At 45.7% G+C, this 12,838-nt stretch overlaps 1 long non-coding RNA gene across 1 annotated transcript; it reads left to right on the forward strand.

The window, feature by feature from the left end:
- The first annotated feature begins 775 nt into the window (after nt 1–775).
- Nucleotides 776–9,100, forward strand: LOC123328197. The gene is made up of 3 exons (XR_006542986.1): nt 776–1,068; nt 8,168–8,253; nt 8,874–9,100. It is a non-coding gene; the product is annotated as an uncharacterized LOC123328197 (long non-coding RNA).
- Nucleotides 9,101–12,838: the final 3,738 nt, after the last annotated feature.

Raw genomic sequence — 12,838 nt, forward strand, 5'->3', positions numbered from 1 at the left:
GTATAATAATCATTTCTTTGTATTTTAGGGACTTTAACCAGGACATTTTCTAGTTGGTATTAGGAATGTTTGGTGGATTTCCAGACTTTTATTTTTTAAACACATCATGGGCTCCAATCTGGTCAACCATCAACTAAGGCTGAGGCATCTCTGACTGAGGCGTTTTGTTTAATTTTGTTTTTTAAAATCATGTATTTGCTACAAAGTATTGGACTTGTCTCAATGGAAATGGTGTAAAAAAAATGATATGTGATATGTATCATACTTAATAAATCAATCTTATAAAAAAAAGATACTTTATGATTGCATCGGTATAAAGACAAATATAATCCTGGCTGGATTCATTATTCTATATTCATTATTTCTTCTGATTTTAAAATCAAAACCTTTTTATGGCCCCTAAGGCTACCCATTCAAGTGTTCTGGCCTGGAGAATTCCATGGACTGTATAGTCCATGGGGTTGCAAAGAGTTGGACACAACTGAGCGACTTTCACTTTGCTTCAAAGTCCCAAGGGCCCCAGACAGTGCCTGCTGTCCCAAGGGGCCAGGCGCCCACCCTGCCACCGTGCACTGAATGCTCTGCACAGATACACCGAGGCCTGCTTGTCAAAGCGTTTCCACAGCTGTGGAGGGAGATGAGATTATTAGGAAGGAAAAAAGATCTACTTGATTAACAATGTAAAACACCTGTGTGCCTTACAGACCTCCAGCTGGGAAACACGCAAAAGCCACAGTTGACCTGACAAATAGCCAAGGGGCTGGAGCTGGGTTTCCCCTGAGATGCTCACCCACCTCTTAGACCCCACCTCCCCAGCCCACCTGATGAAACCAGCTTCACCAAACATCTGTCTCCTGCCCCTACAGAGCAAGCACTCCTCTTTCTCTCCTGGTGAGTCTACATCAAGGACTTTCATCATGAAGATCAAGAGGAGGTACTCTGTGACCAGGGACAGCTTCCCTGTTCCAAGATGATACTGGGAGACGGCGTTCAGTTAAGAAGCTGAGTTACTCTTTCTGTGTGAGCCTTTGGAAATGCCAGGTAATGGCTTCTATACGTCTACTGCAGGTAATTGCAAGAGTCACAGCCTGTCTTTTTGCCTTCAGGGAGGGGGCATCTAGAGCAGAGATGGCCAATGTGGGTTGCACGTGCTACCAGACCCCTGCCCAGACTGGAGCAGACATTTTCATTCAGTCATGCATTCTGTCTGCAGAGACTGGGGTCGGGCTTGGGATCCTTCACAGCCCGGATAGTGCAAGTCTGCCCATGGGAGACCTGGTAGCCCTCTCTGATCTCAACCATTCTCTTCAGCCCTTACTCCCTCCTCTCTTTCTGTAACTTTAAAGGAATACATGCATGAGAAATCCAAACAGTGCTGCATATTTTCAACCCTTGAAATAATTATAGGTATATACATACACTTATGTATATAATTACTGTTCCCATTTCACAAAGGCAGGAAATGAGGCTTGAAGAGGTTAAATATTTAACCCAGAACATAATCACTAATAAATGGTAGAGCTGGGGTTTGAATATAAGCTGACTCAAAAGCCCAGAACATAGCTTAATGGAGATGTGAGCTCTAAAAGAGATGCCTTAAATTAATGATGAAACATTGACTCTGGAATTCCTGGCAATGGGGAGTTAGGGAAATTGAGGTATCATTACCCCAGAACCACATCACATGAGACTGCTTAGTGAGACTGAGATCTTAATATGTCTTCCCATCAAAGGCTCAAGATATGATGTGAAGTCTTTAAAAGAAAGGGGAGCAGGCTTCTCTGGGGCACTTGCATCTGCTTCTCCAGGGCCACATCTGTCTCTCTTCAGATGCTCTCAGCTGCCTGCCTATTGGCTACTTGAGAGTCCCTGGAAGTATCTGCAAAGGAGTCTAGTCTCCCGGGTGGCCTTTGCATCAATTGCTGACCTTCTTCTCAACCCCAAGGACCCAGAGTTACAGGAAAGCGCTCCACGTCTATAATTCCACCAGTCATCTCCCTGCAGGAAAGCTTTAGATCTGTAAGTCATGCACCTGAAAGAGGTTAGAATGAAGTAGGAGAAAAATAAGCAAAGAACCAGCCCCACCCAGCATCTGGGAAGTATGGTGGTGAGATGGGGCCACTGGAGGTGGACCCTGCCCCTCAGGGTCAGCCCCTGCAAAACAGAGGGCACCAGAGGGGGGGGTCTGAGGGGAACTGCTTATTCTCCTTTCTGCTCCTCCTTCTCTTAGCATCCCATCCACCTCTATGGTCTTTCTCTCTGGTCCACGCCATTGCAATTCACAAGTCCCCATCTGTGTGACCCCCTCCCCTACCATGGCACTTGACCTAGACTTCTGTATGGGAAATGAGATGAGGATGGGGTGGGGAGAGGATATGAGCCCTCACTAAGCACTTAGTATGTGCAAGTACTTTATATATCTTGTTTTATTTTTGCTTTTGAACTGGCTGTACAATTTGGATTTCATAATACAAATGAAAGCCAAAGAGATTAAGCAATTTGTCCCCAGAGCTAGAAAGCAGTGCTAAACAGTCTTGTTCTGAGTCTGTCTGACTGCATTGTCCAGACAAGACCTTCCCACCCATCTCCCTGTTCCTGTCTCAGGCTCCAAGCTATCACCTTGCTGAGTTTTAGCCCTTCTGGATAACCGCCTCCTTTCAGTGGGGTCACCAGCACATCAGAAGCACTGTCAGGGCATGTTAAACACATTCTCTTTCCCAGATCCTGATTTTAGACTGTGGGTGGAAACAGAATTTGCATTTCTGTGTTTTTTTTCTGGGGGTGGGGAGTTGGTTTTTGATTTTAAGAATTTTGGCCACCACTGAGTGTGGACTCCTAGTTCACCAACCTGGGATCAAACTGCACCCCCTGCAGTGGAAGTACTGAAAGTGCAGAATCTTAACCACTGGACCACCAGGGAAGTCCCAAATTTTCCATTTCTAATGAGCTCTCAAGTGCTGCTGCGCTGGGGTGCAGAGAAACCACACTTTGAGAACCGCTGCTTTAAATCATAAGATTGGGTACCTAATGGTAGAGTTTCAACCTTCTAGCAGGAAAATATTTGGGGCTCCAAGGCTTTTTCCAGTGACCCTGGAAACAAACACATCAAGTAGACAGCTGCTTCCGCATCCCTGGCCAGCCTGCTTTTGCTCAAGTCTTTGATGTGCTTTAAGGTGGAGCCAGAGAGCGCGCTCGGTAACATGATCTTTGGAGAAAGGCACTCGGGTGCCTGGTCTCTAGCCCTGGCTGGGCAGAGGGCTGGAACTGCCCAAGCACGTGAAAAATAAGAGGAAAGGCCAGGGCAGCAGCTGCAGGCTGTTTCAGAGACTGCCACTAAGGTTTTCATCAGCTGGAGCCGTATTTGCCCTCAGGGTGAGTCTGACGGGGGCTGACAGGCCATAGCAGATGCCGCGCAATCACGGCAGCTGTCTCCACCTGCCCTGTAATCAACACAAAACAGCAAGGAAGTTAAAAGCCTCCTTTTAACTGCTCCCCTTGGGGATTCCCACCCATGGCTGGGGGAGCTGACACACAGAGGGCGGAGGAAGGAGCATTCTGCTCACCCAGGCTGCCCCAGAAACACTCTCCTTACTGGGGTAGGAATCCCGGGATCAAGAGGAGTTAAGGAATGAGGGCAGCGTCTAAACGCCCATGAAAGTGCAAATAGCAGCCCTTGCCCATTCTAATAAGAGCTAACATATTTGGGGGCTGCGCTGGGTCTTTGTCACAGCGTGTGTGTGTGTGTGTGTGTGTGTGTGTGTGTGTGTGTGTGTGTGTGTGTTCTCAGTAGTGTCTGATTCTTTGCGACTCTTTAGACTGTAGCCTGCCAGGCTCCTCTGTCCATGGGATTTTTCAGGCAAGAATACTGGAGTGGACTGCCATTTCCTCCTCCAGGAGCTCTTCCTGACCCAGGAATCGAACCTGCATGTCCCTGCATTGCAGGCGGATACTTTACTTGCTGAGTCACTGGGGAAGCCACAGCGTGTGGCTACTAAGTAGCAGAGCTGGGATCTCAGTTGAAACCTGTCTTCTCCAGATGTCATGCTCTGTTACACCACCTTCCTTCTGAAGTTGGATTCCCACTGTTGGATTCATTCATTCGTATTAATATATGCATTCACTCACTTAAACATTTTAGGCACTGAGAATAAGAAAGGAAGACCCAGTCTTTACACTCAAGAAATTCACAGATGTGGAGAAGAAAAGCAAGGGAGAAATGCCATGAAGAGCAAGTATAAGAATGCAAGGACTGAGGGTGTTAGATGAGGGCGGGTCACCCACACGGGCAGGGACAGGGCCCTGGAGACACTGTTAGCGGCAGTAATCCTTGAACAAATGAATGAAGGGGTTAGTCTCCTGACTCCCAGTGAAGGGCTGGCTTAGTCTGGACAAGGCACAGGTGAGGGCAGGCTATCCCACTGAGGAGGCTGGAGAGCTTCTTCGTCCAGTGGTTCTCAACTCTGTTGCACAATGGAATCATCTGGAGAGGTTCTAAAAGGCCCTATGCCCTGGCCCTTGTCAATCAATCAGAATCCTGGTGCAGGGACTCCCCAGGTGATATCAGTATGTAGCAGAGTTTGACAGCCACTGTTCTAGATGGTCCATGGGTCCTCCAATAGAGCTTCTCAGGCTCTCACCCATTGCTTGTTCCTGTTTCCCATTGAATGAGCCAAGTTTCAAGGAAAACTAGAGTGGGCCCCTGGGGAGTCTGAATTTTCACGCAGAGGAGTTTTAAAGGCCTGGGAGTCTTCCCTGGTGGCCCAGTTGTTAAGACTTCACTTTCCAATGCAGGGGGTATGGATTCCTGGTTGGGGAACTAAGATCTCACATGACTCCAGGCCAAAAGATCAAAACAAAACAGAAGCAATATTGTAAGAAATTCAATAAAGACTTTTTTAAATGGCCCACATTAAAAAAAATCTTTAAAAAATAAAATCAAAGGCCTGTGAATATCAGTTATGCTTTTGTGACTTCTTCCAGCTGAAGGTTGAAATTGCAGATGAGAAAAGTGATTGTGAGAAGGGAACAGCTGGATAAATACGTAGCATGAGAATGTAACTCCAGATCTAGATTTATTTTTAGCTCTCTCCATGCACAAACAATTATACAGTCAGATCTTGGGATCTGGTACTCTGACCCATGACTGATGCCAAAGAAATGGTTGCCTCCTAGCAAGGAACTCAGTGCATCTCAGAAAGATGTGGAATAACCTTTTTGGTAAGAGAATGGTAACAACAGCAATGACTACCTTTGAGTTCCTAGCTAAGAACTGCTCCAGGACAAATCCTACTCCTTTAATCCTTACAACACATTCAAGAGGTAAATATTAGGTTGGTGTAAAAGTAACTGTGGCTTGTACGTTGTTGAAATTTGACATTTGATATTGGAATATATTCTTAATAAATATGGTTATGTTGTGTGGATCACAATAAACTGTGGAAAATTCTTAAAAAGATGGGACTACAAGACCACCTGACCTGCCTCTTGAGAAATGTGTATGCAGGTCAGGAAGCAACAGTTCGAACTGGACATGGAACAACAGACTGGTTCCAAATAGGAAAAGGAGTACGTCAAGGCTGTATATTGTCACCCTGCTTATTTAACTTATATGCAGAGTACGTCATGAGAAATGCTGGACTGGAAGAAACACAAGCTGGAATCAAGATTGCCAGGAGAAATATCAATAACCTCAGATATGCAGATGACACCACCCTTATGGCAGAAAGTGAAGAGGAACTCAAAAGCCTCTTGATGAAAGTGAAAGTGGAAAGTGAAAAAGTAGGCTTAAAGCTCAATATTCAGAAAACGAAGATCATGGCATCTGGTCCCATCACTTCATGGCAAATAGATGTGGAAAGAGTGGAAACAGTGTCAGACTTTATTTTTCTGGGCTCCAAGATCACTACAGATGGTGACTGCAGCCATGAAATTAAAAGACGCTTACTCCTTGGAAGGAAAGTTATGACCAACCTAGATAGCATATTCAAAAGCAGAGACATTACTTTGCCAACAAAGGTCCGTCTAGTCAAGGCTATGGTTTTTCCTGTGGTCAGGTATGGATGTGAGAGTTGGACTGTGAAGGAGGCTGAGCACCGAAGAATTGATGCTTTTGAACTGTGGTGTTGGAGAAGACTCTTGAGAGTCCCTTGGACTGCAAGGAGATCAGCCCTGGGATTTCTTTGGAAGGAATGATGCTAAGGCTGAAACTCCAGTACTTTGGCCACCTCATGCGAAGAGTTGACTCATTGGAAAAGACTCTGATGCTGGGAGGGATTGGGGGCAGGAGGAGAAGGGGACGACAGAGGATGAGATGGCTGGATGGCATCACTGACTCAATGGACGTGAGTCTGAGTGAACTCCGGGAGTTGGTGATGGACAGGGAGGCCTGGCGTGCTGCGATTCATGGGGTCGCAAAGAGTCGGACACGACTGAGTGACTGAACTGAACTGAACTGAATTGTATATCATCTACTGTATTCACCTGACCGCTCGCCAACCGACCACCACTTCTTCAAGCATCTCTGCAACTTTTTGCAGGGAAAATGCTTCCACAATCAGCAAGAGGCAGAAAATGTTTTTCAGGAGTTAGTCAAATCCCAAAGCACAAATATTTATGTTACAGGAATAAAAAAACTTCTTTCTCACTGGCAAAAATGTGTTTGTTGATTATACTGGTTCCTATTTTGATTAATAAAGATGTGTTTGAGCCTAATTATAATGATTTAAATTTCATGGTCTGAAACCACTATTAGATTTGCACCAACCTAATGGGGTCACAAAGAGTCGGACACAACTGAGCGACTGAACTGAACTGATTATTATTATTAGCATTTTAGAAAGGAGGAAATGGAGGTCTAGAGAGGTCACTTAACCTATAAGTGGCAGAAGCAAGATTTGAACTCAAATCCCAAAGTTCTTCCCACTGGACTATGCTTACCTCTAGGCTGGAATCAAGATTGACGGGGAAAAGATCAATAACCTCAGATATGCAGATGACACCACCCTTATGGCAGAAAGTGAAGAGGAACTCAAAAGCCTCTTGATGAAAGTGAAAGAGGAGAGTGAAAAAGTTGGCTTAAAGCTCAACATTCAGAAAACGAAGATCATGGCATCTGGTCCCATCACTTCATGGGAAATAGATGGGGAAACAGTGGAAACAGCGTCAGATTTTATTTTTTGGGCTCCAAAATCACTGCAGATGGTGACTGTACCCATGAAATTAAAAGACGCTTACTCCTTGGAAGGAAAGTTATGACCAACCTAGACAGCATATTCAAAAGCAGAGACATTACTTTGCCAACAAAGGTCCATCTAGTCAAGGCTATGGTGTTTCCAGTGGTCATGTAAGGATGTGAGAGTTGGACTGTGAAGAAAGCTGAGCACTGAAGAACTGATGCTTTTGAACTGTGGTGGTGGAGAAGACTCTTGAGAGTCCCTTGGACTGCAAGGAGATCCAACCAGTCCATTCCAAAGGAGATCAGCCCTGGGATTTCTTTGGAAGGAATGATGCTAAAGCTGAAACTCCAATACTTTGGCGACCTCATGCGAAGAGTTGACTCATTGGAAAAGACTCTGATGCTGGGAGGGATTGGGGGCAGGAGGAGAAGGGGACGACAGAGAATGAGATGGCTGGATGGCATCACCGACTTGATGGACGTGAGTTTTAGTGAACTCCAGGAATTGGTGATGGACAGGGAGGCCTGGCATGCTGCAATTTATGGGGTCACAAAGAGTCGGACACAACTGAGCGACTGAACTGAACTGAACTGATGGAGTATAAGGGGGTAACTGACATGAAAAAGCGAAATTTAACCTAAAATTTAAGGGGGAGGAAGGAAACCAGATAGTACTGCAAAACCAGATGCAGTGGAAGACTCTCTCTTCCAAATAGTTCTTCTCTATTTGATACTTTCCATCAGTAACTGTAAAATCATACTTCCCATCTTTTAAAAAACCCTCCTTTGACCTCACTGCACACTCCAATTACTTCCATTTCTCTGATAAGCACAAAGTTGTTTGTATCAATGTGAGAAATGTGTGAGATGAGCTGTGGGGGTGGCAAGGGAACATCCTCTGGACTGGGGGGCTTTGTGTCCTTCAAGGTCCTGGTGGGGGGTGGGGGTGTTAATCCTGTCTTCCTTTTCCCATTTCTCTCTCTGCCTCTCCAGGAAGGCCTGTGTTGAGACTAGGGTGGATGAGGGCTGCAGATGGCCAAGGAGGATGGGAGCGGCAGGAACAGAGGCTAAGAGCTGAGGTAAGAGCCTAGGTCCTGCTCACTGGAGGTTAGGCCAGAGCTGCCTGAGATGTAGTCATTTTTCAGACCATATTCTCCCAAGCACAGTTATACCCTGGGTTATTTATTTGGGATCTGAAAGAAACAAACATTTGCAGAAAACCCACAGTATCCTAGACATTGTGCTAAGGGTTGAACATACTTTGTTTCATTTACACACTAAACAATGTCACAGGAAAGGATGTCTTCTGTTAAAGAGGCACAGAGCGATTAAAGTTCTTGATAGAGGCACTCAGGACATGTTGAGCCAAAACTTCAAACCAGGAAAGAGCCTAGGAGGAACCTGCCTTGCTGGCTTTTTCTCAAAGAGTATCCCAAAGAATTGGTGGGCTGGAGGAGATGGTGGCTCAGTGGCCAAAGTGACCTGAAACCCCCTTAGACTGTCATTTCATGTCTCATCCCTTGGAGATGGACAACCTGACTCCAGCCCAGATGCTGGGCCAGCCCATGGGAACATGGTACTCTGATCACCAAATCCACACACCTCATAACCACACGTCAGGAGGAGCACCAGATGCCATAGAAGTGGTTTGAATTTTGGAAGAAAGGAGATAAGTGAGATTGTTTCTTTCGACCCTCAGACCTGAGAAAGACAAGCTCAGCATCTGGGAGAAGAATCCCAAGAATTTGTGGAGATGCTACACAGACCCCTGAAGAATTCTATTCCCAGTTGCTAAAGGATAGAGGTGTCCTAAACGTGGGTTGGATCCCTGATCTGGGAAGATCTCACATATGGCAGAGCAAATAAGCCTGTGTGCCGCAACTACTGAGCCTGTGCTCTAGAGCCTGAAAGCCACAACTACTGAAGCCTGAGTGCCTAGAGCCTGCGCTCTGCAACAAGAGAGGCCACTGCACTGAGAAGCCTGCGCACCGCATCTGGAGAGTAGCCCCTGATCTCCGCAACTAGAGAAAAGCCCAAACAGCAACAAAGGCCCAGCAGAGCCAAACATAAATAAATTTTTAAAATTGTATATTTTACAAAAAGGATAGCAGTCTCCTAATGTCTAAATTTTCCACAGTTTATTGTGATCCACACAGTCAAAAGCCTTGGTATAGTCAATAAAGCAGAAATAGATGTTTTTCTGGAACTCTCTTGTTTTTCCATGATCCAGCAGATGTTGGCAATTTGATCTCTGGTTCCTCTGCCTTTTCTAAAACTAGCTTGAACATCAGGAAGTTCACGGTTCACATATTGCTGAAGCCTGGCTTGGAGAATTTTGAGCATTACTTTACTAGCATGTGAGATAAGTGCAATTGTGCAGTAGTTTGAGCATTCTTTGGCATTGCCTTTCTTTGGAATTGGAATGAAAACTGACCTTTTCCAATCCTGTGGCCACTGCTGAGTTTTCCAAATTGGCTGGCATATTGAGTGCAGCACTTTCACAGCATCATCTTTCAGGATTTGAAATAGCTCAACTGGAATTCCATCACCTCCACTAGCTTTGTTCGTCGTGATGCTTTCTAAGGCCCACTTGACTTCACATTCCAGGATGTCTGGCTCTAGGTCAGTGATCACACCATCATGATTATCTGGGTCGTGAAGATCTTTTTTGTACAGTTCTTCTGTGTATTCTTGCCACCTCTTCTTAATATCTTCTGCTTCTGTTAGGTCCATACCATTTCTGTCCTTTATCGAGCCCATCTTTGCATGAAATATTCCCTTGGTATCTCTGATTTTCTTGAAGAGATCTCTAGTCTTTCCCATTCTGTTGTTTTCCTCTATTTCTTTGCATTGATTGCTGAGGAAGGCTTTCTCATCTCTTCTTGCTATCTTTGGAACTCTGCATTCAGATGCTTATATCTTTCCTTTTCTCCTTTGCTTTTTGCTTCTCTTCTTTTCACAGCAGGAAGCAACAGTTAGAACTGGACATGGAACAACAGACTGGTTCCAAATTGGAAAAGGAGTACGTCAAGGCTGTATATTGTCACCCTGCTTATTTAACTTATATGCAGAGTACATCATGAGAAACGTTGGACTGGAAGAAACACAAGCTGGAATCAAGATTGCCAGGAGAAATATCAATAACCTCAGATATGCAGATGACACCACCCTTATGGCAGAAAGTGAAGAGGAACTCAAAAGCCTCTTGATGAAAGTGAAAGTGGAGAGTGAAAAAGTTGGCTTAAAGCTCAACATTCAGAAAACAAAGATCATGGCATCCGGTCCCATCACTTCATGGGAAATAGATGTGGAAAGAGTGGAAACAGTGTCAGACTTTATTTTTTGGGGCTCCAAAATCACTGCAGATGGTGACTGCAGCCATGAAATTAAAAGACACTTATTCCTTGGAAGGAAAGTTATGACCAACCTAGATAGCATATTCAAAAGCAGAGACATTATTTTGCCAACAAAGGTCCGTCTAGTCAAGGCTATGGTTTTTCCAGTGGTCATGTATGGATGTGAGAGTTGGACTGTGAAGAAGGCTGAGCGCCGAAGAATTGATGCTTTTGAACTGTGGTGTTGGAGAAGACTCTTGAGAGTCCCTTGGACTGCAAGGAGATCCAATCAGTCCATTCTGAAGGAGATCAGCCCTGGGATTTCTTTGGAAGGAATGATGCTGAAGCTGAAACTCTAATACTTTGGTCACCTGATGTGAAGAACTGACTCATTGGAAAAGACTCTGATGCTGGGAGGGATTGGGGGAAGGAGGAGAAGGGGACGACAGAGGATGAGATGGCTCAATGGCATCACGGACTCGATGGACGTGAGTCTGAGTGAACTCCGGGAGTTGGTGATGGACAGGGAGGCCTGGTGTGCTGTGATTCATGGGGTCGCAAAGAGTCGGACACGACTGAGCAAGTGAACTGAACTGAACTGAATGTCTAAATGTGACTTATTTCCCCATGGCTACTCATGAAGGGAGGATGGAAGTCTGCCACCATTTGCAGCTTCCCCAGCAGTGGGGCAGCTCTGTTGTGATAATGGAAAAGCCAGGGATGCAGTTCAGAACCCACAGATGGGCATGTCCTCAGTCCATATGTGGAAAATCCCATCAGCCCACTGACCACACTCCCCTCAGAAGCAGGGCTTCCTGCTCTCAGCACATCTGAGTTGCCCACCTCAAGACATCCCTGAACACAGAACACAAAAGAAACTGGTGTTGTCCTTTTCCAAGGAAGGCTTAGAAATGGCTTCACCCATTTAGCATTAAGCAGGGACCACAAGGCATGTCTTTGCTTTCAAAGACTGTACTACACAGCTGAGAGCATGGAAAGAAACCACAAAGCAAGTTATTAAGGATCAAAAGGAGCACCCCAGACAATAAGCACTTGAGCTATTGGAAGAAGACCCATCTCTGGAGACCAGCATGCTGTTGAGAAGGCTTAATGACAGATGTGGGACTGGGGCTGGGCCTTGGGTAAGAAGGATTTTTCAGAGAGAGAAACAGAAAAGGTTTCTTTTTCTTTTTTTCCCCCCAGATGGAGTGGCTGGCAGGATTGAAGATGTGAGAGCAGGAAAGTGAGGAGCAGGTTTGGGGACGAGGAGGAAGATACAATTTGAAGGGCAATCTGGGTACAAGCGGAAACAGCGGCAAGAGATGTTGGGGAAACTGCCTGCCAGGCCATTGAGGGTGGTGAGGACAGCTGGGGACTGATGGATGGGAGGCTTGGGCTTGATCCTGTGGACACTGGAAAGGAGTTGCAGGATCTTGAGTCTGAGGGTTGTCTGTTCAACCTGGCAGAGGTGTGCAGTGTGGACCATGAGGTGGCAACAAGGATGTAGCCATGCAGAGGTGAGAAGGGAGTGGAGGTTGGGACCCAGATGGTTTGTGGAGGCCACAGGAGCAGACAGCAGGGGCGAGAGGCAGGTTCCAAGGGAAGACGGCGTGAAGGGGTGATGTGACTCACTGTCCCGTGGGAGCGGAGGGAGAGACAGGAGTCTGAGGTGACTCCCACTCTCCAGCTAGAGTGACTGAAGAAAAGGAGTCATGGAATCAAGAAAGGGAAGGCGGTAATGGGGGAGGGGCCGGCTTTTCAGGGGAATCAGCAGGAAATGTAGAATGCACACTGTGGTGTGTGGAATAGGCAATGAGGAATCCAGAGTGGGAGATGGGTCTTGAGAAGGTTTCTCTGCAAATCTCAGGATGACGCAGCAATATCAGATGCTCCCTGGGGAAGGCTCAGTGCAAATGCACACCCATCCCCACCTCCCAGACCCTTCTTGTTGTCCCACCCCTAAGTCATGTCCCACCCCTAAGTCATAAGACTGCCCTGATGTCCTCATCTCATGCCATCATTTAATTATTTCACTGCTAGATCATAGGTGTCATGTAATAACGTCGTGGCAGCCAACAGCAGTTGAACAGTAAAAAGGTTAATTGCATTTATTTAAAAAAAAACTCTGCCAAAGGAAGGTACTCAAACCATTGGGCAGACTAGTTGAAAGCTAATGTTGTGACCAAATTGAATTTCAAATGAATTTTACCTCCATAGTTCATTTTGCTAATTTGATTCTCTGCATCCTGTAATTTGTTGACAGTGATTGATTATTTAAGTGAATAATATCTGTGTATGGGAATCATTTAGTAATAGAAAATGCCATGCA

Source organism: Bubalus bubalis, chromosome 11, assembly GCF_019923935.1.
Source record: "Bubalus bubalis isolate 160015118507 breed Murrah chromosome 11, NDDB_SH_1, whole genome shotgun sequence".
Taxonomy (NCBI): Eukaryota; Metazoa; Chordata; class Mammalia; order Artiodactyla; family Bovidae; genus Bubalus; species Bubalus bubalis.